The sequence below is a fragment of the Corvus hawaiiensis genome, chromosome 13 (assembly GCF_020740725.1).
Source record: "Corvus hawaiiensis isolate bCorHaw1 chromosome 13, bCorHaw1.pri.cur, whole genome shotgun sequence".
NCBI lineage: Eukaryota > Metazoa > Chordata > Aves > Passeriformes > Corvidae > Corvus > Corvus hawaiiensis.
Window position 1 is genome coordinate 16,930,278 of NC_063225.1, and position 27,308 is coordinate 16,957,585.

The 27,308-nt window shown below is 42.0% G+C and overlaps 1 long non-coding RNA gene across 1 annotated transcript in view; it reads left to right on the top strand.

Moving 5' to 3' along the window:
- The first annotated feature begins 4,915 nt into the window (after positions 1–4,915).
- LOC125332469 overlaps positions 4,916–27,308 on the top strand; it is a 42,293-nt gene continuing 19,900 nt past the window's right edge. Inside the window, exons 1-3 of the long non-coding RNA XR_007206504.1 lie at positions 4,916–5,099; positions 5,545–5,721; positions 8,291–8,381. This is a non-coding gene — a long non-coding RNA (uncharacterized LOC125332469). The remainder of the gene's footprint in view (positions 5,100–5,544; positions 5,722–8,290; positions 8,382–27,308) is intronic.

Here is a 27,308-nt window from a genome sequence, read left to right on the forward strand (position 1 = left end):
CTGGCATGAAATGGCTTGTGAGATCAAAATCAGGACTTTCAGACTGTTATTAAGGCATTTTAACTGGAGCTACTTCTCATCAGAAGTGGAGTAAAATAAAAAACAAGGACAAAACGCTGCCTCAAGCGAACATCCTGAAAGACTTGGGTTTCTTTTTCTACCTTAGGAAAGAATAAGCTTATTTCAAATGTAGACGATGGAGAGTCAGCTTCTGATTCAAGTGTTGGACCCTACACTACGAGCTACCATTTGCCTTAAGTGGCATTTTGGCTGAATGTTTGAAGATCCATCCATAGTCTAGTAATTACTGACGTGCAAGAAATTTGCATTTGGGAAATCATGCATCCTGTTCTCTTGCAGGTTTCCTTTCCTGCCAGTGCAGAACCTGCATGCTATTTCTATGTATCATTCCTTTTCTACAAAATCCAGTATGATTCATAAAACCTTTTGCTCTTTTTTCAGCAAGCTTTTGCTGAACTTCTGTACCCTTTCTCAAAATGGTGTTTTTATTCCTTTAGTAGCAACAACTGTGGCTGTTACGTACTCTGAGAGATGGTCAGAATGCCTCTCAGGTGCAGCATCCAGTCCCCTTTGCTTGCTTTCTATTACTGCAACTTTATTCTCCGTGCCTCTTAATAGGCCTAATTGGTCTCTCTAGTTGTGCTGGTTGTATCTCACAGCATCCCCTCTTTTGTCTGGTCCTTTCTCAGACTCCATGACAGACCTGAAGTACTTATCTTCAACCTTAACCTGATACGCTTTTGATTTTTCAGAACAGATCAACCTACTGCCTTTGCTTCAACCAAGCCCGTCACTGTAAGTGAAAAATTAGGTCAGGACTGCAGACATACTAAAGACAAAACTAACTGAACATTACAGAAGCCCCAGACTTTCTTTTGAATATCTCTGTTCAACACTGAATCAGAACTGGTGTTAACATTCCAGTGGTCCTAGAGGCTCCACAGAGATCAGCTGATTCCCAGAGAGGTCAGTTCTTCAGGACAGAGGATGTTTTGATCTGACTGTAAGGGCCTTGGAGCCATACATCATCGGCCATAATGCACATTACAAACATACACTGCACAAACCAATGCAAGAGCTTAAAAGCTTTTTGAATACCCCTAGTAAATCTGTTTGATTTAACCAGAATTACCAGCCAAAACTGAAGATGGGGAAAACTCAGAACACCAGGACTTGCTAACAGTCAGGAGGTAAGCAGAAAGCTGCATTTAGCATTGAATCTCAGTGCACATGTTTCCAGGCCACTTTCTTACCTATTAGCCTAAGTATAATCATAGGTGTGTCATTCTCAACTGTGTATTTTTATTTTCTGTTAATTAGTTAAGTCCCTTTTATTGAACAACTTTTCCCTCAGTCAGGACAGCTGCACAGTTTGGATGAAAAGCCAGCCCCAAGTGCATCCCAACTAGAAATGTGGTAATTAAATCCAAGTAATTAAGACATTCATGAGTGGCATGTGGAATCTCTGGAAACTGGCAATGAATTTTTTTGTGCAGGCTCATGTCACAGTGGGCTGGACATGAGAGCTGCTGTGTGTTACCATGTGTATGGAGAGCTCACTTCTGTGACTTTCTTCTGGAGGAATGGATCAGTATGCAAATGTCAGCTTCCTAATTAAGCCCTACTTTCATGGGTTATTAAATATTTTGAAATGGTTTTACCAATTTCAACCATTTTTTGAGACCAAAAGAAAAATACTCTCATGTTAATTTGTATACAAATCTTTTAGTGGACACAATTTAAATGCCAAGTTATTATACAAGTATATTTATACTGGAAATTGCATATGACCCTTTTAAAGAGCTTCAGATGCATGCCACACTCAGCCCCGTGGTGCTATGGATGCACTTGAAACTGCAGAAATGTTTAATTCTTCAATTTAGCTTATGAAAACTCTGTGTTTCATTCAGTGTGCTGGACTTTAGCCCAGTCTTTAATATTCAGTCTGAAGCCTTACAGGGAGAGTTCTGGAAAATGCTTTTGGCATTGACAGACTGTTTTCTTACCTGCCCATATTAGACCAGAGAAACACTGGCAAAAAGTATGACTCAGTCACTATGAAGACTCCAGAGTATAAGGATGTTGGATATAATCAACCCAGCTGTGCTGTAAAAAGGAAGGAGAAAAACAAACCCTCAATTCCCCAGAGTTCAGGTATAAACCATAGAAGAAGTTCTTGTCAGCAAACTGAGAGGCTGGCTTCATGAATTACAGAGTAATGAGACTCCCTTGAAGTATCTGTTCTAAGGCATAACAACACCCTCTATATCAATGAAGGTTAGGTGGTAGATGAGGAGGGTTAATCTCAGCCACATAAATAGGCACAGCCTGATTCTTCCTTACAAGAATTTCCTAGATCCCAATACTAATATTTTAGTGGACAGAGCCTATCTAGTGTTGTTCATTAAAATCAAGCTATAGAAGATGATTGACTTATTTCCCAAAATCACCAGGATTAACTTACTGCAGTGATCTTAGTAAAGAATAGTGAGCTAGAGACCAAAGCTTTCCTTTAAAAGACGTATTAGCCCATAGACATTCCAGTTCCATTTCCTTAACCCAACTGCCAGGACCCAAGGAAGAGGCAAGAAAAAAAAAGGAAGACGAGACATAGTTCTGCTTATCAGTAATGCAGCAGAAAACCTCAGCCCTAACCTAAATTCAGAAAGAGGCTATTTTATGTACTGCTTTGGTCACATGCAGCACACATACAAAGATTTCCGAAACTGGAGACAGGAATTAAATCTCTGATGAAAGATGTAAAATACTGAAAGCACTTATTTTTCACTTTGCTTGAGTTTAGTCAGGAAACACAGAGGTCTTGTTGGAGCCTGCGGGCGAGTGCCCGGCAGTGCCTCCCACCCCCGGCGGTGCCACCGAGCCCGGGATGCCGCTCACGTTCCGCTGCCTCCCGCTGCCTCCGGGTCTGTCACCGCTGCCCTAGAGAGCCCTGGGAGCCGCCCGAGGCTGGTCAGCGCCTCTCTGAATCTGCCCCTGTGCTTCTCTGAGACAGAAGGTACCCAAGGCCTTTCAAAAATGGAGCCGACCTGTCTCCCCAGGCAAACTGGACCAGAGGCTCTGAGAAGCAATGCTGTGGTGATGGGAAAGTCGTACCCATTAGCACTCGAGTATGGTTTACAGAGCAAGGCTGAACACATTCTGTGGTGCTGCTTTTGAGGATGCTTAAAGAGAACATGGAAGGCTAATAGGCCCTTATCTAGTTAGAGGTGTCTGCCTGCCTCAAAATATGAGTGTATTGCTATTTTTGCATAATACTCTAACAACCTTTTTTTTTTTTTTTTTTTTTAAGACACTGTAAGTCACAACTACGTCTTACTTCAGTCAGTAAATTCTATGTGGGTATGTTTGGGCACAACTGTAAAACTGTACTTAATAATGAAAAAAATCCTTGTATTTTGGTATCAAAACTCTAGCCTACCCTTCATTTGCAGGAAGTTTTGTATTCCATAATTCTGCAGGTACCATAAAGTGATTCTCTTCTGCACAAATACCAGTTTTTAGTAACCCTAATATACTATAGAAAAGCTTTATTTTTGTTGGTGCTGACATTAGACAAGTCTTTCCTCAGATTTGCAGAATAGGCAGCAGATAAATTGTTGATATTGCTTCAATGACTATTCTACCAATTCTGAGGAGCTGTCGCTGTTCTTCCTAAGGTAGTCAATTAGGTGATTATAAACTTGTGGGTCATCATATTGCTCTGATATAAGCAGGTGATTTAAGAACAACGTTTTGAGCTGCCATGCCTGACCAAAAGCCTCTGAAAGTTCAGGACCCTTAAACTGAGATTTATCCTACCTCACAGGAAACACACAATCAAGTAAATTAGTCTAAAGCAGAGAAAGATAAGAAATATAGGCTGATAACCACTGTATCAAGTCTATACAAAACGAATAAAGTGATTTCTATGTCTGGTATTCAACATCTTACCTCAACTGATACTTCCCTGCAGGTAAGTATCTCAGAGGTGACTTCAGGTGAGTGGGATTCTGGGCTCTGCTCTTTGCAAGGCCTGGCATGTTTTACTTGACTGGAGGCTTGGACAGGCAAGCATTGATTCATCTCACTAAAGCAAGGTAATGACACACTTCACTAAAGCCTCCTAAACCATGATTGTCCTGCTGTCCACTCTGACCATCTGCCAAAGCTTGCTGCCGTCATGGCAGAGACACCAGAAAGGAAGAGGCTGTCCTTAAGCCATTTACTTGCACAGGTTCGTTATCTTTGCTCCATCAACTTTTTTTTTTTTTTTTTTTTTTTTGTGGTAAATTATGCTGGATTACATACTGGAGCTGCTGAAGTGGAGGGACATCTCTCCTGCTCTCTGTGCTGTGGGGAATGCCAGCATGGAAGCAGGGCCCTTGGATGAGGCTGGTAATATTTCAAACTGCTGCGGTGAGATCTCTGGAGTGCAGTCAAAATTTGGGGGCCATTTCATAACCTCCTTTTGCCACTGAGCTCTGATCTTTACATCAGCACAACAGTCTGCTCTATCTATACACGCTATAAAGGTTCTGTGGCTGATAATGTATAGTTCAATCCCCCTGTCGCTGAGCAAAATGGCGCTTTCATTGCCCTTTCCTCTGCGGGTTTTGGCACGTTGGTATTTCTGTGTAGATGTCGTGTCATCCCCCACTGTCAGACAGGCACGGGGACGCCTTGGTGGTTAGTCACGGAGGCGAGGAGTGCCCAGGGCTGGCTCTGGCAGTGCGGCCTGGCTGCTCTCAGCACGGCACCCTCAGCCCCCCGGGCACCTCAGGCAACGGGCGGCTATTTCTGCCGGAGTGAGGGCGGGACTTGGCAGCAGCGTTACCTTCCCGTGACGTCTTTTTCAAGCCTTAGTCAAAACAAGTCTGACACCTTTCCTCCTCATAGACCTTTTCACCCTTCTTTGAGGTGCAAAACAGTATTTTCTGGGCTGTGATTTCCTCCCCCCTTTTGCAGCCCGGCCTGCGGGGGTTCGGGGCGTTTCCCTCGCTTTTGGGAGAGGCGGAGCAAACGCCGCGGGAGAAAATGTCGGGTGCGCTGTGAGGGGACCGGCGGCCGCCTCAGGGCAGGTACCCTACATGGCTGCCAGGGGTGGGAGGAGAGGATGCTTTCTTGTTCTTGAGGGAGCCCTTCGAGCTGGCAGGCCTGTCTCTTCCCTCTCTATCCCCAGTATTTGTGGTATCCCTGTGAAGAAATGGGAAAAAGTCCTAGCAGCCTGCCTCAAGGGGCCTGTGCACCTACCGTGGCTGCCATGGAACAGGGCCGGGTTTGGCCCAACAGCTCACATACATCAGCCTGACAGGGTCAGGGGAGGCTTCTGGTTTATAAAATGCTGTACAGCAATTTTTGTACATGGTGGTAGGTGCTGTTAACACTGTCCTGAGCTACAGAGCTGACTTACTAAGAGTGCATGCTAAGAGTTTTTCCTAAGCCCAGACCTACCTGTAGGCACATGATGAACTGTGAACTTGTGAAGGTGTACTGTACATGACATCCTTTATTTTTTTAATGTAGTTTAACAGAGTAAAGAACATGAAGAAAAAGCAGCACATTGCTCAGAAAAGTTATTTCAGGAGACTGCTACAAGAGGAGAAAGCTGCTGCTCTCCTGTCTGGCTGAATCCCACAGAAGAGCAAACGTAAGCCCCTAAGGAAGGAGCACAACAGACACCAAACTGGCAAAATACAGAAGGTGAGAAAAGGAAAAGAATGAGAGAGTGAGATATCTCTCAGATGCAGAGCTGTATTTTGCTGTATAGTTTATCATGAGAAAATGAAATATTTATTGTTCTTTTCTTTCACGAACCCTTACCCAGTGCACCAGCAAAACAGTTCAGGTCTCTGCTTGGAATTGCTGTGTGGAAGACATTTGCCTCTGTGCTGTGACTTGTTCTGTGACTTCTAGACCAGAGCAGTTTCTTATCACTTGCTGCAAATGCTGCAGGGGTGCTGACCTGCACTGTCCCCAGACTTCCAGAGTGGAAACATTCTTCAGGAGGGAGCAGTGCTGGATTTGTACCACAGCAGAAATTCTCAGAGAAACAAACTCGTTGCTGTTTGATTATGGTCCCTGTAGCAACACATAATAACCTGTAACTGCCTGGCCATGGCTCCCAAAAAATCTCAACTCTCTTAAAAGATGTTAATCTGTTGAGGAGCAATAGTTCAATTCATTTGGCAGGCTCCTACTGAGGAAGGTGCCTCCTTAATTAGTACACATTAGTTACATAATTTAAAAATAAGTAGCATTCTGAACACAGAAGATAAGTAATCTAGAAGAAAAAAACTCAAGACATCTCTTGTTCTCTTATTACCTTCCATTGTTATTGTATCAAAACTGGTTTTGGAGTGCACTTTCACTACTGATCTAACATTTTCTCCCATTAAGGCATTCATACCACTAAAATCATACAATTCATGGAATGTCATACTCCAAATAAAATGAAGTTTTACGAAAGCATTAACCTCAGCAGCATCTTCATCCCAAATAAATAGTGTCTCTGGTTTGAATTCAGAGCAGCAGCTTGCACTGGCAGCCTTTGTGGGTGGAGATGGCATTTTTGCTGTGTATTGTTCCATGGAAGCACCGCCAGTACTATATGTCAGCTGTGATTTCTGTCAGAAATGCTGACCTAGGATTGATACATTCATTTACTTTTTTGAGGAGAGAATAGAGAAGTGCTGCAACCAGGCGTGAACCTAAACCCACCCCAAAACTCAGCCAAGCACAGCTACCTTTTCTTCACCTCTTTTCTCCTTTGCCACATGTTCTAATTAAAATAGACCCAGAGCAATTCCTTCATTCTTAATGTTTCCCAGCACTGAGTTTTTTCTAAAAATTGGATTTGAGTTTTGGAGCTTATTGTAAGCTTCCATTTCTGTTAAGTAATTTCTAATACAATATAATTTCTTATATAATTTAGTAAGTTTCCTGGGAAGCTTTGAAATGCTGAAGGAACCTTCAAAGCCACAGCAAAAACTTTGGCAGATTTCAGCAGGCATTGGAACAGGCTTTTTTAAGGGGGAGGTAAGGGGTAATTTCACTGGGTGGATATCTCATGATTTTACTTTGCTTAACAGTGGTGGTGCAATAACCACTCCTACCACTCTGTGATTCTCAATGTATGTACTAGCAAATTCAAAATCAGTTTTAGAATCACGAAAAGGAAACACTGATGTTATGGTGGTGTTCTGCCTGTGACATTAGAGTGGAGTCCAGCCAGCTTCCCCTTAGAGCTGTGGTGTCTGAGAGACTGAGGGGTTGCTGTGTTCTCTGCCCAGCCAGCTGAGGTTTTCTGTGCTTAGGTGCTTTGCCATGCTAGGGATGTTCATGGGCCTGGAGATCCCATCCTGCAGAAGTCTAGGGAAATGGGAGTTGTAGTAGTTCCATATCCTCTGCTCTGCAGCATAAGCCTTTGGGCTTCCCTGGTGAGATCAGATTGACTGAACAACACAGGTTTTGCACAGGAAAAGCATGCATGTGAGCTCACCTCTGAACAGAAGTTCACCCCAAACTACATTTATCTGTTTGTCTGAGGATTTAGAAGTCTAAAAATCTGAGTCGATGTCATGTACGTTTTTTGCTGATTTTCTTGCCTGCTTCCTTCTTTGTCATAGTGTTCTGGAGTTCTGCCTGCTGCTGATGTGCTTGTTTAAGCTGTTTCACTGCTTTGGGCCTTCTGTGGGTGGTGGGCTTTGACAGGTTAAAAATTTAATGTTACACAGATCTCAGAGGAGAGTGTTCCTGCACAGCCTCTGCTACTGAAGTCTCTCCAAATGATTTGGACTGATTGGGATCTTCTAGTTTGCATTGTCCCCCCTTGCTCAGGGTTACCTTGGAATGTGATGAGGGGAGAAAAAAATCGTTCTGGAGTCAATACTAAGTACCTTTCTACACTGAGTCTTGTTGTTTATAAAGTGTTTTCCGTGGGACACTCTTGAAATCAAATTCTGTCAAGCTTCTACTTTCCTTTCTTGTGTGAGTGTCCCCTAATTACAACCTAGAGCACTACAAGCCTATGCCTATTGAACAAGAGCCAGGCAGAACCAAACTACTGCTCTGCAGCCCTGTAAACCCTGCACTATATTCCTTCTATCCACTGTTTGAGCAGTTTTTGCCTATCAGATATCTACCTGGAGGGTGAACAGTTGCACATAGAGGTGAAGTTTTTTCTCCTATCTCCAAAACAGCTTCAGAGAATGCTGTATATGAAATAAGTGTGTCCAGTCTTCTGAGTAAAATGATCTCCCTTCTCCCACAGGTCTGCCAAGCAGGATGCATTGTGCCACTTACCAATCACTGCAAGTGACAAGCAGGGCAGTGTTTCATAGGCAGGTTGTCAAAGTGTAAAGGTGAGTTTCAATTTGAAAGTGTAACTGTGAGAAAGGGCTGAAAGGGGGAGGCTTCAGCCACATGTTTTTCTCACAAGTTTGTAAAGACTTCTCCTGTGCCTCCTATTTTATTTTTAGAAATTTTGTATATACAGATCGAACACTCATACCTTTTAACAAAGCCATGCAAGGCAGTGCATCTCTTAGTCTGGAATGTAAATGCGTAGGGTTTTTTACCTCCAGCTTCATCTTATTTTGATATGTAAGTTTTAAGCTGTTAGCTAAGGTTTGTGTGTTTGTCTAGTTTGCTTATGAATGTGCAGTCCAAACAAGCTTTGCTGTGAGATGTCCTTGTGAAAAAGACTCAGTATTTAGTTTAAATCAGTCTTGCCTACCCCACACCTTGGTTCTTATCAGTGAAGGAGAGGCAGAAGTTGTTTTGGATGAATATAGGATTGCTTAGATACCCATGAATCCAGCTCCTAAAGGTCACTTTATTGCAAAAGCTCTCTCTGATATAGGGGAGGAAAAAAAGAAAAGAAAAGAAGTTGTTTGCTTGAGCTTTTTGTAGTCAAAACTCTTCTTTTAATATCTGGGTAGAAGTTGGCTGCCCCTAAGTCTTTTTCAGGGTGTGTTCATACAACTGGACTGTCACGGGTCTTATTGCAAAGACCTGTGAAATTGGATCCTCTTTCCTGGCAACAGACAGTATGTGCCCCTGCCAAGTCCTTCTGCTGGGTTCAACCAGCCTGCTGCCAGCTCTTGCACTTTGCTTGTTTTCTGGACAGCCCCCACCATTGCCAAAAGTAAACTCTAAAAATCTAGTCTGCTGATGACACTATTTGTTACCAGAAATTTATCCCATGGTCAGGGATTTCCTGGGGAAGTCTCTGGAGTGAGCAACCCCATGATCTTGCTGCTGTGAGCCTACAATCTGTTTAATTAGAAGCAAATTAAACCAGTGATGTTCAAGATTATCTTTGTACTGCGAAAAGTTAGACTATGAAATTTCATTTTACTGGACTCTTGATTAAAATTGTCATGTGCTTGTATTATTTCAAAGGAAGTTTTATTTCCCACTGTAAAAATTACACTTTTGGAAAAATTCCTAGACAGTAGAACTGAATTTTCCATTCTTAGTTACACATGAAGCTGTAGCTTGAGCCTGAAATTCCTGCATTTTTTAAAAGATCTCTAGCGTCGTTCTGCTAAGCAATTAAAGGACTGTTGCCTCAAACAGAGAAGGGACAAGAGATTTACTACATTCTTTGTGAGCTGTTTAAATTCCTTATAATGCTGAAGTCAGTTTGTTAAAGGCAAGTGAAAGATTTTATTACTGATTGAAGTTGTGTGAAGTCATAGTAGAAAATAGCTTTCTTAACAAATAGTTAATTAAAAACCAAATGTCCGATGACCTGAAGAGAAAGCTGTCCCATCTCACTCATCACCTTCCACTATAACCATTCTCACAGAGATGTGCTCTATATTCAGAGAGACTGTGCCTACCTGTTATTAAACAACAAACCTAAACGAAACAAAAACCCCCAGAGCTGTGACCTCTGGGAACTGAATCTTCACTGCTGTTGGACACTTTATACTACTCTCCTTAGTAAGTGGCAATTTGACAAGGCACTTTTCCCTTGTCCTGGGAGGTGAGGGCTTGGGTGATAGGCTGAAGTGTGTGTTCCTGATAACAGCAGACTGTTGGCTGTGTGTTGGTTCAGCCCCCTAACATCCTTCCTCGTATATTGGCCCAAGCAAGACCGGAATGAGTTACCAGAGTGAGCTGAGTGCAACAGTATCCAGTGTGTTGTAAACTTGGGAGTGTATTTTTTGAGGAAGGGCAGCATGGAGTTAGGATCTGTTGTCACGCAAGCCACTTGATTTTCTTCTCTTAGGAAGAAAGCCCTTTTCTGAGTTCTGACATCAAATTCAAAGAAAATGATAACAAGATATCCTTTTTTCGCCATTTTCAGTGGTTGAGATTTGGTGCTGTGTGCACTGGTACATACTGTTCCATGGTAGGCAACATCTTCAACGGTTACCAGTCGGGAATAGTGATTTAGGATCTGTTTTCCTCAGCCTGTGGCAAGTGTGGTTTATTTCTCCAAGCAATGGCAGATGGTAAACATCACAAGGAAAGAGGAGTGGATAGTATTGGCATAAGGTTACCAGCTGGAGGCAGAAAAATTACCCAGCTAAACAGCATTGTTGCCCGACCAGGAATTGAATCACCCTACAGAAGTGAGGGAGCTGGTTAGAAGGGCACAGCTCTGCAGTGAGGTGTGAGTGGTGGTAGTGGTGGTGTCCATTCTCTGTGTGGTGACCTGGATGCTGTACATGCACAGCACCAGCCTCAGAGGTCTCTCACCAAGGAAAGAGGGGAACCTAGAAGGTCATACCTAACATCTGTGAGACATCTCAAGACATGGACACAGATGGACCTGAAATGGATCCCCAAATATTTCTTTCCAGAGCCTTGATTTAGGCCTACAGGTAGAACACCAATTGTTAACAATTTATTAAAATGCTAAACAGGTGAAGAAAGATAAGGCAAATTTGCTGAACACAGTGGGGTCTTTAAATCAGGACAGTCATATTCTTTTGTTTACTCTGTTCACTTGTTCAATTACTCCTTGCATAGATCAAAATCCAGTAAACAAATGGATGAATAAAAAATGCAATTATTTGGCTTAGAGAAATTACAAGATGTCTTTCAGATATAATCAGCAAGATAGTCTCTGCATCAAAGAGAATTTAAAATGCTATCAGGAAAGTCCACTTCATACCACATCAATTCTGTATTATGGAATTTAAGAAGGATAAACAGGCAAGCTTTTGGAAATCATATGCGCAACTTGAATTGCTGGTACTTACAGCAGGTATGTGTACTCAGATTTCCTTGGAAAAAGAATCTCAAGTGAAAACTGTTGGGTGAAACTGCACAATGAAAAATTATTAGCCCCCTTGCTGACAGTTCTCCATGCTTGCTTAGCCTCCTGTGGATCTTCACTGGACTGATACTTTTCCTGTCCTCCAGATCCTAGGATAAGATATTTGAGTTATTTGAATATCTATGCAGGGCACTACTCTTTTCATTCCAATTGATTTCCTCAGATAAACAAGACAAAATTCTTGTAAATCCTAGAAAGTCTGTGATAGAGCATCGTTTGTAAGAGGCTATTCTTGGGCCCTCAGGCTGCTCCAAGACTACCATTATAAACCATGGTGAATCAAAAGAATAACAGTGGAACAGGATACAAGACTTTTTTTTGTGTAGGGTACCTGAGACTCTCATTATCAACTGGGAGCAGAGTAGTGAAGGTTGCATCATAGTTCATCTGTGAATCACGGAAGAGATTTTTCTGAAGGTGTGTCAGTGCTGGATGAGCTGATTCTGTTTGTGCATAGTTCATGACAAGTCTCTATTTGAATGATTACTAATCTGCTGTCCTTCTAAATCCTCTCACATGGGGTGTAACAGGTCTCTCCTCTTTTCAGGAGGCATACGCAACAATTCCTAGCATGGCAATAGAGTCATAAATTAAACCTCAAATTCCAGAGACATCTCTGTACTTCTGCTGTAAGAAGTTCAGTTGTTTTCAAGGTCTTTTGCTTGTAATACATTTTGCTTGCTTATTTGTGGTTTGTTTTGGATCCCATGTTGAGATTATCTGTAAATTAAGCTAGTAATGATACTAGAATTTCTTCATAGGCATGTAAAAAAAATAAATGGACTCTTTCATCCTTTCTTTTCACTAAGCAATTCTCTCACTTCTTCCTTTTTTTCATCAGGTACAGTTTCATTTTCTTCTCAAATGCATTATTGTATATGAAATGTCAATAAAGCAGGAGGCATGCCTAGCCATCTGAAACTGGAGCCAACAGAGCAAGTCTCCCAAGTTCTCTTCCAGGGATTTCTTGTTTAGTTTGTACATAGTGAATCAAATTGAGCTGCTTCAATTGAGCTGCTCCTTCTGTCCTGGAAGATCTCTTTTGATCTAGCTTTTGCTTTGGAAGACATTATTGGGTTATATTTCACATTTTTCCTAGCTTTATATGGATTAGGTTTCCTTTCAAAACTGTAGCTTGACCACACAAATTTGTTCAAAAAATAAAAATTACTGTATTAAATTCCAGTTTGAGACAAGAATGTTGATTTTCTAGAGGAAGCATCTCTAGTTGTGTTTTTAGAAAAGAGTATTAAGTAGTTTGCTTGTAAGGATCCTGTGTCTGCACAGCTGAATAATTAAGCAAAAACTCCTAGGTGCTGTTCATGTGTTTGTTTTGATGCTCAGGATGTGGGCCAGGGTCTGTACAGTGAAGGCTTGGCATGCTCTGGGCCACATTACAGCCAAGCTAAAGGTGTTGGGCAAACAAGCAGCCTCTGGGGGCTGAGGTTATCAGGAGAAGGGTGTTGCCCTTTCCTTCCTGCTCCTTAGGCAGGAAGGGCAGACAAGGGAATTCAGTGCTTTGCACTCTGAATTGGCGTCTCTTATATTTGAATATGGGGTTTGGAAGTAGACCCTGAGGAAAGGGTTGGGAAATGGTTTGTAATTAGGAGTTTTCTTTTTCCTGCCCTGGGTGGGGAACATTTTGATTGGCCTCCTCAGTATATCTTTCAAGGTTATGGCTGAATGTGCAAGTAAGAGAAGGTTCCCTGAGCTCAGCTGTGAGGGGTTAGAGCTGAGCTTTGCTACACCTCTACTGCAGAATACGGTAGAGAATAGAATATTCTGTGCTGAGTACTAGAATAGACTAGAATAATGCTTCTGATTTCCATGACTAAACTGTAACTTCAGCCAGATGATGATATGTGCTATTCTGCTTTTTCTTTGCTTCTGTGAAAGGAACCCTTGGTACAGCCAAATAGGTTAGGGTAGTATGTAAGCCACAGGATGATGTGGATCAACTTCCAGCCTCACAGTCAGTTTTGACTCTTAGAGGTTTTTTCGGTGACTCTGTATATTTCTGAAGTGTGGCATAACACTGTTACTGTGTACACTATGAGTCATTAGAGAGGAACCTCCTGTAATTTATTGATCAGCATAAATAGCATCAAGACACTGACCTCTGTAATATGTAGACAGTAAACAATAATAGGGAAGGAAACATGGGAAAGCAGGATGTGTTACTTAAATAAAGACAATGTCCTGTAAAATTGTCTGTAAAGAGTATCAGAATAATAATTGTTTGGGTCTTATATGATTTTTTTCTGATTCTCCGTTGTGGGTACATACTGAGCTGCTTTCTCTGGACCATTGCAGATATTCTCAGTTCACACCTGTTTCCTGGCCATTCTTGGAGTGCACAAGTGGCTTTTGGTTTTGGGCATTTGAGTTCAGAATAGCATGAGAGTGCTAGTGTTTGCATGCTACTATCACTAGACCTCTGCTTGATTCTTTCATTTTGAACTAAACCAGTTTGTGGAGCAAAAACTCACTTGCAGATGCTGAAGTAGTACCAACCATAGTGCAGGATTTTGATTTCTGAATTGGCATGTGTAGGTATCACTGTACAACAAGCAATGGAGTATAATTATGACATAGAAACTCTTCAGAAACTATAGCTGAGCCTCAAGTCATGCACATTCAGTTTACTTTCACCTTTCAGGACCTTTCCTTCTGTGTGCTCTCAAGTTCTGACTAGAAGATAGAGAGCCATCATCAGGGTAAAGGAAAACAGAAAGTAGGGGAAATGTGAGGAAGGAGCTCAAGGTCTCCTCTTGAAGTTTCAGCCTTTATATTAACTTTATACCGACTTTCTACTACTGCACCTCTGCTTGGGAGTTTGTTTCAGTATGACATCAAGCAGGGGTAGATGTCATACTGGACATACAGGGGTAGACATCAAGCCAGCTCTCAAGGGAGAAAACAAAAATCTAGAACATGAATAATAAGGTAGCATTCTTCCTTTTAAAAGGACATGAACCCTCTATATCCTCTCAGGAAAGTGAGTCACAAGAGGAAGTCTTACTCAGTGATGTCATCAAATTGCCAGAATTTTCATTTCTCTCAACTCACTGTGACTTCAGCAGCTGGTGATGTCAGAGAGCTGGGATTCCAGATGGAGTTGTTGACCTTACCTCACTTGGAGAAACTGCATGGGTTAGCTTTTCCTTACAAGACATTGTCCAGTCTTTCCTACATGGAAGATTTCTCATGTTTCATTTAAGCTGATTATGCTGCCTCCCTTTCCTGCTCTCATGAATTAATACCACTGTGCCTGACTCTATCCACTCTGAAAATAGCTATTGATACAGCTCATGGCTATTTACATCTGCTGGTGTCAACATGACGCAAGCACATGTTCCCAGAAGAAATTATGCCTTTTTACAGCTTCTCTATCAATGCAGTTAAAAAGGCTTAAAACACAGAGATAAATTGAACAAAACTTGAAGTGTTCTCCATTCTTGCCTTTCCCCTGAAGAAGATGCAGAAAGTTGCATGTTATGATAGATTTTAAAGGTTTTATTTTAAATCTACCAGAATTTGCCCCTGCAATTTTTTCAGCTTTAAAACAGGACTTTTTCAACTCATGTTGTGTTTAATGTATCCCCAGTGTTCAGCAGCAGAGTAGCTTCATGTCCAGGAATGCAACCAGAAATGTTTGCCATTCTGGTCTAGTAACTTCCTTCCCTAAAAGTAAGTCTTCCATATGCTTTGGCATTTTGGTTCCTGAGCTGCTGTTGTAATCATGCTAAGAAAACCTAATCAGGATTGAGTAACTCAGAGGCAATTTGTGCTCCAGATTAGTTCAAGATTTAGATGTCAGAGCAATCTAATGAAGCAAAGAAACATACTCATGGACCAGTTGAAAAGCAAGTGTGATGTTTCAAGGAGGATGTCTGAAACACTGCTGAACAGAGAGTTGACACTGTATGCCTGCATGTGCTGACAGGTAGTTGAAGTGGCAATATGTTTTTCTCCATATGTTTGTGATACTCTATAATTTGAAGATGCATTTATATCTATGTATCTGGGACAGAGAGAGAAGAGGATGAAGAATATTTGTATATATATATTGATACACTTTGTTCAATCTCAATTTTTTTAGACTGTGTGTTTCATTAGACTCTGGTCCAGAATGCTAGTTCTGAAACAAGAAATATCAAAGCAATTAATTTCAATAGTTCAATATTATTTACATTTCATCCAAATTACTTCAGTGCAGTGCTCTTTATTTTGCTGTGTGCATTGAATTTTGACAGAATTTTTCACTCTCGTGAAACCTGACTCACATGACTGCATTGGAATGTCATGCAAGAGCAACTCATCAGTTTTTGAAATATCTGCAAAAGAGTCATTTCCAGGGCTGATGAGACAAGGTAAAGAGTGAGAGAATCAATTTTTCTAACTACTAGCTCCCGAAAAGCATGAAAGTCAGTGGGAGCAGAATCCTCCACAGGGTCCTCCAGCAGCAAAATGTAAGACCATGTGGAGTAGAGGCGTCAGAGCAGTGCCACATGGACAAGCTCTCTGACGTGGGTAACATGAGAAGGGATAAATTAGACTCTTCCTGGGCTTAACTGAATTTATGGGAAAGTCCCCCTCCAAAAGTTTCAGGAGCAAATTTCAGTGCCTAGGGGCAAGCTAGAAGCAAGAGGAACTTGATCTGGCATTTATGAATTGCAGAGAGTGACAATCCTTAAAGAAACAATTACAAAGGGAATAAATATTTCTAAACCTCATGGTGGGGTGAACTAAAAAGACCACAGCTGCATTTTAAGTGATGACCAGCTTGTTAAAGACTAAATAGCTGTAGCATCACTTTTACTTTTTTTTTTTTAATTTTGTGAACATGCAGGCAGCTCTCTGACTAATCAGAAAGAAGAGAGAGTTACATTCTGTGTTTTTCTGAACAGGAAATATGTCTTGTATACGTGCATGAAAACCAGACGGAAAGTAGCCAGACAGGAATTTCTGAGTAGCAGATGAGGTCAAAGGTGGGAGCCAGTTATCGTAAATTTGATGATCCTACAATATCAGAGATAGTTTCGAGACTTGCTTTTCTAACATAAGATGAGCTGTGGCTATGAAATTTCTGTCACTTTGGTCTATTGTGGTAGAAACACTGCTTATAGAGCTTTAAAGACCAGCAAAACCCTATAAAATGTTCTTTTCAGGCTGAAAGCTGGATCCACAAAGAATTTAAGAAGCTTAGTGTGAGGTTTCTTTCTCATCTCATAGCACCTTCTAGTAAAAAAAAAGAAAACCACAACAAACCAAACAAAAGAATTGAATAAGAAATTAAAACAAGAAATGTAAAAACTGGAACATCCCTATCAGATCTCAGTCCAAGAAATTTTAAAAGGTTTAGTGTTTCACCTGCAATGTTCACAGATAACCTTTGTTGTTACTGGGAGAGGTAAGAACTGCAGTATGTGATTCTGACATAATAAAGCAACCTGTATTTCTGAGCTCATTCAGTTGATTACTTTGCTTAATACCTTTCATGCCTGCAATGACAAGCAGCAGAATTCCCATGACTGAAAACTCCCAAACAATTACAGTGCAGGAAATAAACTTAGATGTGGGGTAAGGCACTTGCATGCTGTGAATTTGTCAGAGTTCCCCTCTCTGGCATGCAAATGTATAATCTGCTTGTTTCTGGGGTGCCGATTTTGTGTCCAGGTTTCATTCAGTGGAAACAGCAGTACAACATTCCTGTTTCTTCAGTATGTAATAAATCTGTGTTGAGAGATTCACAGTCTGTGCCTGGTAAGCAATAAAAAGCAGAGCTGAAACACAGACTGCTTCCCCCTATTGTACCAGCTCTGGGAGCTTGCTCAGTATGAGTGTGGGCCATGCAATACAGGATGATTTGCAGTGAGAGAGACCCAACTTCTACACCAATGCACGATCTGGCTCCTACAGTAACTTAAGTGCATAAGAATCTTAGATTAGGCAAAGGTAGGCTAAGGTTGTTTGTTTAAATTACTTTGTATGGCAAAAAAACATGTAAGGGTCACATAAATTCAAAATCTGGAAAGAAACTCAACTTCAATTTATTATTACTATAAAATTGTAGAAATTAGGGTATTAGACTGTTCACTTCTGTGAGAGAGTTTGAGTTACAGTTTAGGAGGATCAGCAATATCCCTGCAATCTCATGCAACTACATCTCCTTATATCCTGCCAACTCTTATTTAGTAGCCATGTAGCATAGGTTCACACAAATGGTTTCTATGTTTTGCATTATCTGTTTTTTTAAGCTAAACAGATCTGTCATGAGACTAATAGAGAAGGGAGGGGTGCATGTACTTAGCTAGTCCAAAATCTAGAAAATCAGAACTGACTTAATTTTCTTCCGTTCTTCGGAAAGCCTTAGAATCTATGTCCATCACTGGGTCTGGCCGTCAGGTATGTGAAGTCATTCAAAAACAGATGAGAAGAACCCCACCCTCCAAGTCTTGGCTTGGCTTGTTTTTGCAAGATCTCCATGTTACTTTTGTTGCAGTTACTTGCAGAGGAATCAATTACAAAGCAGAGAACCCTTCAGGGCTATAGAAGCACTGAGTAGACAGGGTCTGCTTCAAGAAACTTACACAGACACGAGTACACTTAACTTACTTAATAGCCAAAAGAACTGATGTGAGTATGCAGTCAAGTAAAGAAAGGAGTCCAGATCTTCAGCAGCCCAGTTCAGTGCCACATACAATAGATGCTGTATGATAAACCATCTTCCCCCATGTACAGAAAGGCTCAGAAGTTAACTATGCTGTCTGACATCATCACAAATAACCATTTGTGAAAAACGTGTCACAGAGTGTTATGGTAGCCTTCACTCAAGATTTTTGAGTGACAAACCTTTTAGATACTGAGGACCAATTAAACTATAAGGCGTTTGTTAATGGGGACACACTTATTACAATGCGGATTGCATTCATAACTCACAAATTATCTGTCTAGCACCTGTATTTTCATTAATTGCTTGCATTAAAATGAGTACTTTCCTTTACAGATATTCTTGGTATTTTGTAAGCTTTTTATGGGAAACAGGTGATGTTTGGATGAAGGTGACGTAACCCTTACAGTAGCTTTTTGCAGACAAGTTTTAGGTTTTGTGGAAGCAAGCTAAGGAGCTGAGTTGGCAAGTAAAATGAATAGTCAACCTTCCAGTTCACAGGTCTGTGTGAATGGTGTTTGCTGTTGCCTAATTGTAGTGGTTTCACATTGCACATCCCCTTTTCCCTATCTCGATTCAGGCTGGCTCTGGGGTTTGAGCTTTAAAAAAGTACAGGTGCTTTGCAGAGCAAAATTTATTGCTCTCAACAAGGGAGTGCTATGGGATCCTCCTTGATCTCTAACAGCTGCATTCTTTCAAGCTTGGTAATGTATTTATTTAGTGATAATGAAAGTAAGTAGCTCATTGTGTTGGTATGAGCCAGGTGTAATGTAAAAAGGCATTGTGCAAACATATCCAGACTACCAAGGCAAATTATTTCAGGTTGATCCTGGCCTCCTATGAACACAGATGGATAACCAAGGGGAAGGTCTTCATCTGAAAGCTTGTCACTCTTATCTGTAGCTCTGACACCTGGAGATCTTCCCAAGAAGTAAAATGCATGAGTGCTTCCAGAGCAGGATCCCTGGCATGCTGCCTTGACTGAGCCTGTGGCAAATACTGATCAGTTGATTAAACCCTTGAAAACAATTGTGTTTAGAACTAAGCTGAAGATTTAGCAAACCATTAGAAGAGAGCAGCTTCCAAATGATGCACATACAGTGTCCCCTTCCTAGACCTGGAGTTCTCCAGTAACATGGTAAAAGAGCATCAGAGGAGATCCAAATGCTGCCTGTCATTTAATGCATTTGTGACCAGCAGGCAGATTGTAGAAGAGCTTTCTGGAGAAGAATCACGAGCGTGCTGGTACCTAGGTGTTAGTTAGCTGAAAGCTATACTGTTTAAAAATGTGATGGAACTGATACCAAGCCTTTAGAATTAACATTAGCCCCAAGCAGAGAAGCATGTTGGAACACTGGCTTCCACTTCCCTTTGGTCTCATTGCTAACCCATCCTCTTGTTATCAGGGCCTGGATGTGAGGAATCCCTGAAGCTGTAATAATAAAGACCTGATGAGCATGTAAAACTGGGTGAAGGGGAATTACTGGAAATCTGAGACCCCTCCCTGCATTTACACAGCAAACACCTTGATAGCTGATGTGTGTATTTATGTAGTTTTACTAGTTACAAATCTATAGTAAATAATGCCTTGACAGGTCAAACATTTAAGGGTACAATGAGTCATTCTCAATATTAAATGAGAAGCCTTGATCCCAGAATTTTTTATTGAGGCAAATCAGGGTTTTAAATGCTTATATTGAACTGCTTGTTAAAGTAAATGCCTGTGGTATGACTGGGCTGGAAGGATGAAAGAGAAAATTCACTGTGCTTTCAAACTGGAGCATACATTGCCTGCTCCAGCTTCAGGTTTTATTGCAAGTGCTCTGGTTTTACCCAAGTGGACAGCAACTTGGCAGAAATTTTCCACAGCACGTTCTTTTTATGTATATTTACCAGCAGTAAACTCAAAAACTGCTCAAATGAAACCTGTCAGCGAGACTTTGGTGTAAGTCTGTCTCTGTGCCCAAACCACAAAATGTTATTAGTCAGCTGTTGCCCCAGCCAGAAAGTGTTAGCTCCTGAGTTCGGGTCGTGATAGCTCATGTGTTCAGCTTGGGAACTCCAAGTACAATATGTGGAGTGTCAGCCAACATGACTGTTCTGTCAGAAACAAAAGGCCTGTGTTGGGGTCACCCCCTAGCTCTGAAGAAAAGGTCAGTCTGTCCAGGGAGAAAAGAACACAGTGGACTTACAGCTTTTACCCATTGCGTCTTCCCTCTAGATTTTATCAAGGTGACGTGGATACCACCTCAACAGAGAACCTGTCAAGTAGTTCCTTTAATTCATTGTATTTATTAATTCATTATATGTCTGCTGCCACAGCATTTTAAGCTCCATGTTTTCAGCTTAGAGTCATTGAATAGTTAGGTTTGCAAGGGATTTTTAAAGGTCATCTAGTCCAACCCTCCTGCAATGAGCAGGGACATACTCAATTAGATCCAGTGTGCTCAGAGCCCTGTCCAACCTGACCTTGAATGTTTCCAGGGATGGAGCACCAACAGCCTCTCTGGGCAACCCGTTGTAGTGTTTCATCACCCTCATTGTAAACATTTCTACCTTATGTCTTGTCTAAATCTACCTTCTTTTCGTTTAAAACCATTACCCCTTGTCCTATCACAAAAGGCCCTGCCCAAAATAACCCCCCTTTACTGCTGTACTGAAAGGCAGCAATAAGGTCTTCCTGGAGCCTTTTCTTCTCTGGGCTGAACAATGTCAGCTTTCCTCACAGGAAAGGTGTTTTAGTCCTCTGATCATTTCTGTGGCCCTCCTTTGGACTGGCATGAACAAGTCCACATCCTTCCTATGCTGGCACGTCCCTAAGAAATTAAGTCTTTCTGGAATGATCAATATGATAAATTTAGCAGGTTGTTTTACACAAAAAACTTCTTTACACGCATTTGCTTACACTTTTGCAGAGATTGGAAAGATGATAGTATTATATTCAGTCAGAGAAGCGGAAGCAGCAGAATGTCGTTACATGTAAGGGATCTTTTCTGTTTTGTAGGTATTGTACTTTAGATCTGCAATAACCGAAAGTGCTTGGAATGATTATGAAGTGGTAGGAAAAGCTTTCATCAGCATCACCTGTATTGCTGCTGTGTCCACAAATTCTAAAATGTATTGACACATGCTACCAAATCCTATAATTCCCCTTGCCATTTGTATTTATTTCTCTAGCAGTGACCAGAATGATGTACAACCAAAAACCTATCAATTATTTCACCTGTGAATAAGAAGATAACAATACACATATAACTAAGTTGCCTGTGTCCTTTCCTTTCGAATGAATTAGTGTGGAATTTACAGCTCAATTTCCAGACACTGAACTTTCATTCTTGTGGCCTATATCAGAGAGCCTAAAGCAGGGTGAATGTAGAATAATGCCAACAAATATAAACAGTTCTGTTCTCTGGTTTTGACTTTGACACCTCCAAGTACCATGTGCTAATGTGTTTGTGGGAAGATTGAGTTAAATGTGCTGGTGAAAAACAGCAGATTTAATCTAGAAAGATAAATGTGATAATGTTGGAGAAGTAAAGACCAACCACCACCAAACATTATGGCCCCGATCCCAAAGCATCAATGTAAGTTTGCAGAGCTCAGTACAACAGCTGTCAAAAGACATTAGAAGTCACAATGTATTTCCACAGTTGTTTCTTTGAGATCCAAAACATCTTTTGAGCTATGTTGCACTGCAGAGAACTGCTTTGTTTTTGCAGAACAAATTCAGGAATAGGCTGGATGTGACAAAATCTTCAGCTGGTGGGTTTTGGGTTTTTTTCATTATTACTAACTGGGCAACCATGCAAACATTTGTATTATTGTTGATCAAATGTTAGAGTTTGGGAGACAAGCATCAGTCTTAGTTGATCATTAGTTCAACATGATCCTTTCTTTCTTGGGTTTATGAAGGGAACTACAAGTAAATGGTCTAGGAAATAGCCCTGTGTAAAAGGAGTTGGGTAGGAGATAAAGGGATAGTGGATTATAAACAGTGGTGATTTGGGGCTTTTTTTTTATGCTTTTCTTTTAACCAACAAGGTTTAAAAAAATTAAATAATTTAAACAAAAGAAAATCAGTATTTTACAAGAAACATTGACTAAACACAAGAGTGTGTGGCAATTGAGAGTAGAAACGCCCTGGGCCACAGAAGTCTGCTTTCTTGTTTCAGCTACAGGAAATAAAAAAAGAAAGCACAGTTGCCAGTGCAAGAACTAACTCCAGATTTGAAAGTCTTCCTGTTGAGAAATACTTGTTTCATAAGCATGAAAGTGTGCTCTTCACAATTACAATCAGTCTATTAGCAACCTTCTACAGAAATGGTAATATCAGATACTTTTATTTTGTATACAATGTAAGCGTGAGCTGTTTTTGCATTTTTTCGAAATCAGTCTTCGCAACTTCGGTACAGTTCCCACAGGTTCTCTCAAGCTAGAGAATATATACAGATGCTCATGTATGCAGTCCTTCTGCCCTGCAAGCTGTGCAGTTTTAATGCATCTAGTAGTGTGGAATACAGAAATAATATTTTGCTAAGCTAACTCCTGTTCTTTTATTTTTTTTATATCTTTTCTCTTTCTGTTCTTTTTTTCCTCCTCCCCTTCTCTGCTGCAGTGTGCCATTCAGCATGGAATTTCCTGGAGGCAGAGCAGCATTGTAGCCCACTGCACATCTTCCACGTGTTCCATAGTACATGAAGAAGTTGTACTGTCAAAACCAGGTTCCCACCTTTTGCCTTTGGAAATGCTGGGGCGCTACTTGATGCTTCTTAGGGAAATAGCAATTTCCACAGTGTGCACGGCTCATGCCTCTGAATTCCCATGTTTGTGGACTCCTGAGTTTCACATTGTAACTATTGGCACTCCGCTTTGAAGTGATGAAAGACTGAGGAGGCGCACAGAGGTGTGATAGAAATGGGAACAGAGAGCTTGCCAAGCCCTGAAGCATTTTGCTCAGTTAAAAAGCCAATAGTGTCCTTTTGCTCTTGGCTCCTGTACTTAGCTTCAGCTGCTCAATAGAGGTAAGAATAAGCTTATTTTCATTGAAAACATATTTAAATTGAACTAAGAGTCTTCTCTGCTCTTAGTGTTCTAACAGTCCTTACAATATGTATTGCAGGGATCACGGCATATCCTCAGCATGAACTTCGAGCCATTTGAGTGTAAAACACACATGTACAGCAAGGTGGATGTACTGGTACTGCTTTTAGACCTGGATTTCAGAAGAGTCAGGCTAAAATTTCCTATGAACCCTTAAAGAATGAGTATTTAAAATGTGTCAGGTCTCTTTCTCTCCCGTTTGTTTGAATGGAAGCAATGCACTTGCTTTTATGTGAAGATGAGCAGGTAATGCATTTCCTGCCGCGTGTCCCCCTGCAGTGTCTAAACACTGAAACATGTCCTTCATCTATGAATTCCCCTTAGGCTGTTATTTGTGATCACAGTATGGCTTTGACCACGCTAGTCAGATCCTGAGATTTGGACTTCAGAGGCTGAAGTGGTTGGAGTGGTGTGATCTCTGCCTGAGTTGTACAGGACACCTGTCACTAGGTGTAGTAGAAGGGCCCTTCTGTGGGGGGTGTTATGTGTGTTCTGAGAATCGGTGTCAGGAGAAGAGTTGAAAAAGTTAAATATGAAGACCTACTCGGTGTTTAAGTGGCTAAGATCACTCAGTATACCTGATACCATATATATAATTTCTGTTCTTTTTGATCATAAGTGCTTTTCAGGATGTTGAGAAGCAGTTTTTTGCATGTGCTTGATCATATGTACAATATCATGAAGTCCCTATATTCAGACCAGCAGTAAGGTTACATCTGTACTTCACCATTGATTATAGGGTTAGGGATATTGCAACAGCCCCACCAAAGACCAGAACAAGCACATTTTTCCTGAGGGAGCAGACTTCTGAAAGCAGCAGTTAGTTTCTTCAGGACATAACTTCTACCTCAGAAGAGGTATGGACTCCTTTCCTGCCTCTAATACCAGACCTAATTATGCACTACTGTACTTAATGATGCATTACTGTATTGGGTAGGGAAGGTATTACATTGCTGTTGCGGAGCTTGACAATGTTTATGTTGACTAGTATTACTATTATTTTGAGCCAGGTAAGGGAGTACTTATTCCAGACTGCTGTGGTGGTATCTGAAATCAGATTCTGAATCTCTGTTCTTAATCTTAATTTCTTTTTGTTTGTTGATACAGCTTTGACTTTAGGTAAGTGCTTTGACTTTTAGTTGAAGCTCAGATAGTGCTTGAAGCAATATAGGACTGATTTCCTGTTCCATCTTCTTTCCTTGAAGCAAAGGTTAATCCATGGCTGAAGCATTAGTTTGAGGGGAAGACAATATGTAACACAGGATTGTTTGTGCTATGGAGTGCATATGTTTGCCAGCCATGTGTTATATAGGGCAGAACAATCATGTAATGATGGAATTCAGGCCTCAGTTAGAGCCTGTGTGAGCCAGTGGGGGATGTTCAAGGTTCTTTGCTGTGCACAGGTGCAGTCAGGTGCACATCCATCAGTGCAGATGGAGAAGCTCGGCATGGCAAAGGGATGGGTTGGAAAGAGTCCTGCAGGCTGCCAGCTGGAGCACCCTTACCTGTGGGAAACTCTTCACTGCTCCTTCTCTTTTACATTATCGTGGCTATAGTCAGGCTTAAAGCACCAAAGACTGATTGTTCAAAATTTCTACCAATAACATCACAGTAGCGAAAAAAAAGCAGAACAAATTGCTGTCTCCCTGGCACCTCTCTCTGTGAGTCTCTGAGTTGTGTCCAAGGTGTAGGTATCTTTCACTGAGAATTGAAGGACCAGTTTTAGGATCATCACTGTACCCAAGAGGCTCCAGCAATATGTGAAAGCGCAGGAGTGAATGACAGAACTACTAGAACATTTAACTTACTAATGCTGCCTGTTGGCTGTTAAGCCCTACAGGTCTCCTACACAGTGACAAAGAGCTTTTCTCCTACCATCTTTTAGCAGTCAGCAATCCTCAGCCGCACAGGTTTTATTTCTCTTCAAAACCACTAGAAATAGCAAGATGGTCCTCATGATTCTTAATAAAGTGGGCACTGCACCCTAGTAATTGTTCTTAACTTCCTGAAGTTGCCTGCTTTCAACTAAGGAGGCTTCTTGTGAAAATACTCAGTTCTGGAACCATATTCATAGGCAAAGACATCTTGTGTGTCAGGAACTACAGATTTTTTTTTAAATATGTGAATATGTTGGAATCTGTGACTTCTGCAACAGCTATGACAAAATGCAGGCAGAACTATAATTTACACTTGCTTTACAATCTACCACTTTCTCAATCTTGATCTTTTGGTGCTGCTCAAACCAGAAAGCCCCCAGCACCTAATTACAAACGTTGGAGGAGAGGTTCATGTTATTTTACTGATGGTAAATAGTGTTATCCTCCTGCACCAACTGTGAGTCTGACCTACAGTCAAGCAGTTTTCTTGCTTAGTGTATGTTGGGGTCCCTCCCCTGCCGTGTAGCCCTGGGAGAGGGGCCCTGAGGGCACAGACACGGGGCTACCCTGCCCCTGCTCAGCCTCGTTCCCATTGGTTGGTTTGTGTTCCCTGCGCGGGCAGAAGGACCCTTGGTCCTGTGACTGGAACAGTTCCTCAACAGAGCCCCGGCCATGCGGCTGGAGAAATAAACATCTCTCTGAAACAGCTATCAAGAATCTGTCTGTCCATATATATTTCCTTTCCACGGGACTCCTGGTTTGATATATGCGTGTTGCAGGATCCCCACTGCAACAAATGGTGGAGATTTGTGAGCAGAACGATCCCCGATCCCTAAGCGACTGATTTGTGTGAGTAAACCCTGGAAACTTTGGATTCCTCTTCTTGGTTTTGCTTTGCTATTCCATATCTAAACTATGGAGGAACCGTGGGAAGACTCTTGGCTCTCAGAGCCGCATATGGACATTTATCTTAAACTTAAAATGATTCTTGAACAACGATTTGTAAATTTTAGCTTGATTCAAGCTCAAAAAGAACTGAAACACTTCCTGGCATGGTTGTTTAAGAACTTTTTCTATGTTTCTTGGGATTTAATTCTTACCAAGGGCTTTTGGAAAACCGTTTGGACACAGTTAATACTGGAGTCAAAATATATGCCGATGGAAGAATATTTTCGTGAATATTATTTAGTTACCGAGACTGTTGAGCAATGTCAGCTGTGTCCTGGTGAAGGGAAGCCTGGCGCAGGGACCGTGCGGCCCAGGCCACGTGCACCGAGCGCTCTGCGAGCAGCAGCGAGGCAGTTCCCGCGCGCGGGCGGAGCCACGCGAGCCGCAGTGTCGGTGGCGGAGCGAGGCGCGGCGGGAGCAGCGGGACCCGACGGTGCCCGAATGGCCCCGTGCAGCGCGTGGTGGAGCGAGCCCCGTGAACGCCTGACCGAGAGGGGCGGCGCGCGGGCGGCGGCTGGAGGCGGTGGCGGTGGAACGGAGCCGCGCCCAGCCGAGACGCGCGCTGGAGCGGGGCGCGGGGGGGTCGTCGCTCGGGGGCCCGGCCGAGACGTGGGTGCAGCGCCCGGCATCGGCAGCGAAGCTGCGACCAGAGGAGGCGACGCACGGAGAACTGAGCAGCACGGCCCGGCCCGGCCCGCACGGCCCCGAACGCGACCCCGGGAAGAGCGCGCAGGCACCAGCAGCTCCGACAATTCCAACACGGGAGCGACCGAAGGAGAGAGCAAAGACGCAGCGAGACAGAAAACAGCAGCCACTCGGAAAAAGGAAAAGATCATAGCAACTAAGACCTTAGGGATAGTAAAATGGTATAATGTTAAGCAAAATTATGGTTTTATAACAAGGTGTGACAACCAGCAAGACATATTCGTGCATAGAACTGCTATTAAAAAGAATAACCCTGAAAAATGGATCCCAAGCTTGGGAGATGGAGAGGTGGTGGAATTTAATATTGTACTAGGGAGAAAAGGGTTACAAGCATCGCAGGTCACTGGGCCTGATGGTGTTTCTGTAAAAGGCAGTATATATGCAAAAAATCGTAGTCATGTTAGACAATATCTCCATTGTAAGCCCCCCCTACAGTTTCCCTTTCCTAATCCCACCTTTCCCTTTTACCCTATGTCCTATTACCCCCAGTGTATTCCCAATCCGTTTTTTCACCCATGGTTTCCCTCACAAAACCATGCTTTTGCCAATTGTTTCCCCAAAAATCCCTTTCCAATGCCGAGTGGGGGATGAAAAGGGGGAGGGAAGAAGTTAAACCCGCTCCTGCCTCAGTTTCCCCACAAAGCATGCTCAGAGAATTCTGTCTCCCTTCTGTCAGCCCTAAGATGTTCCA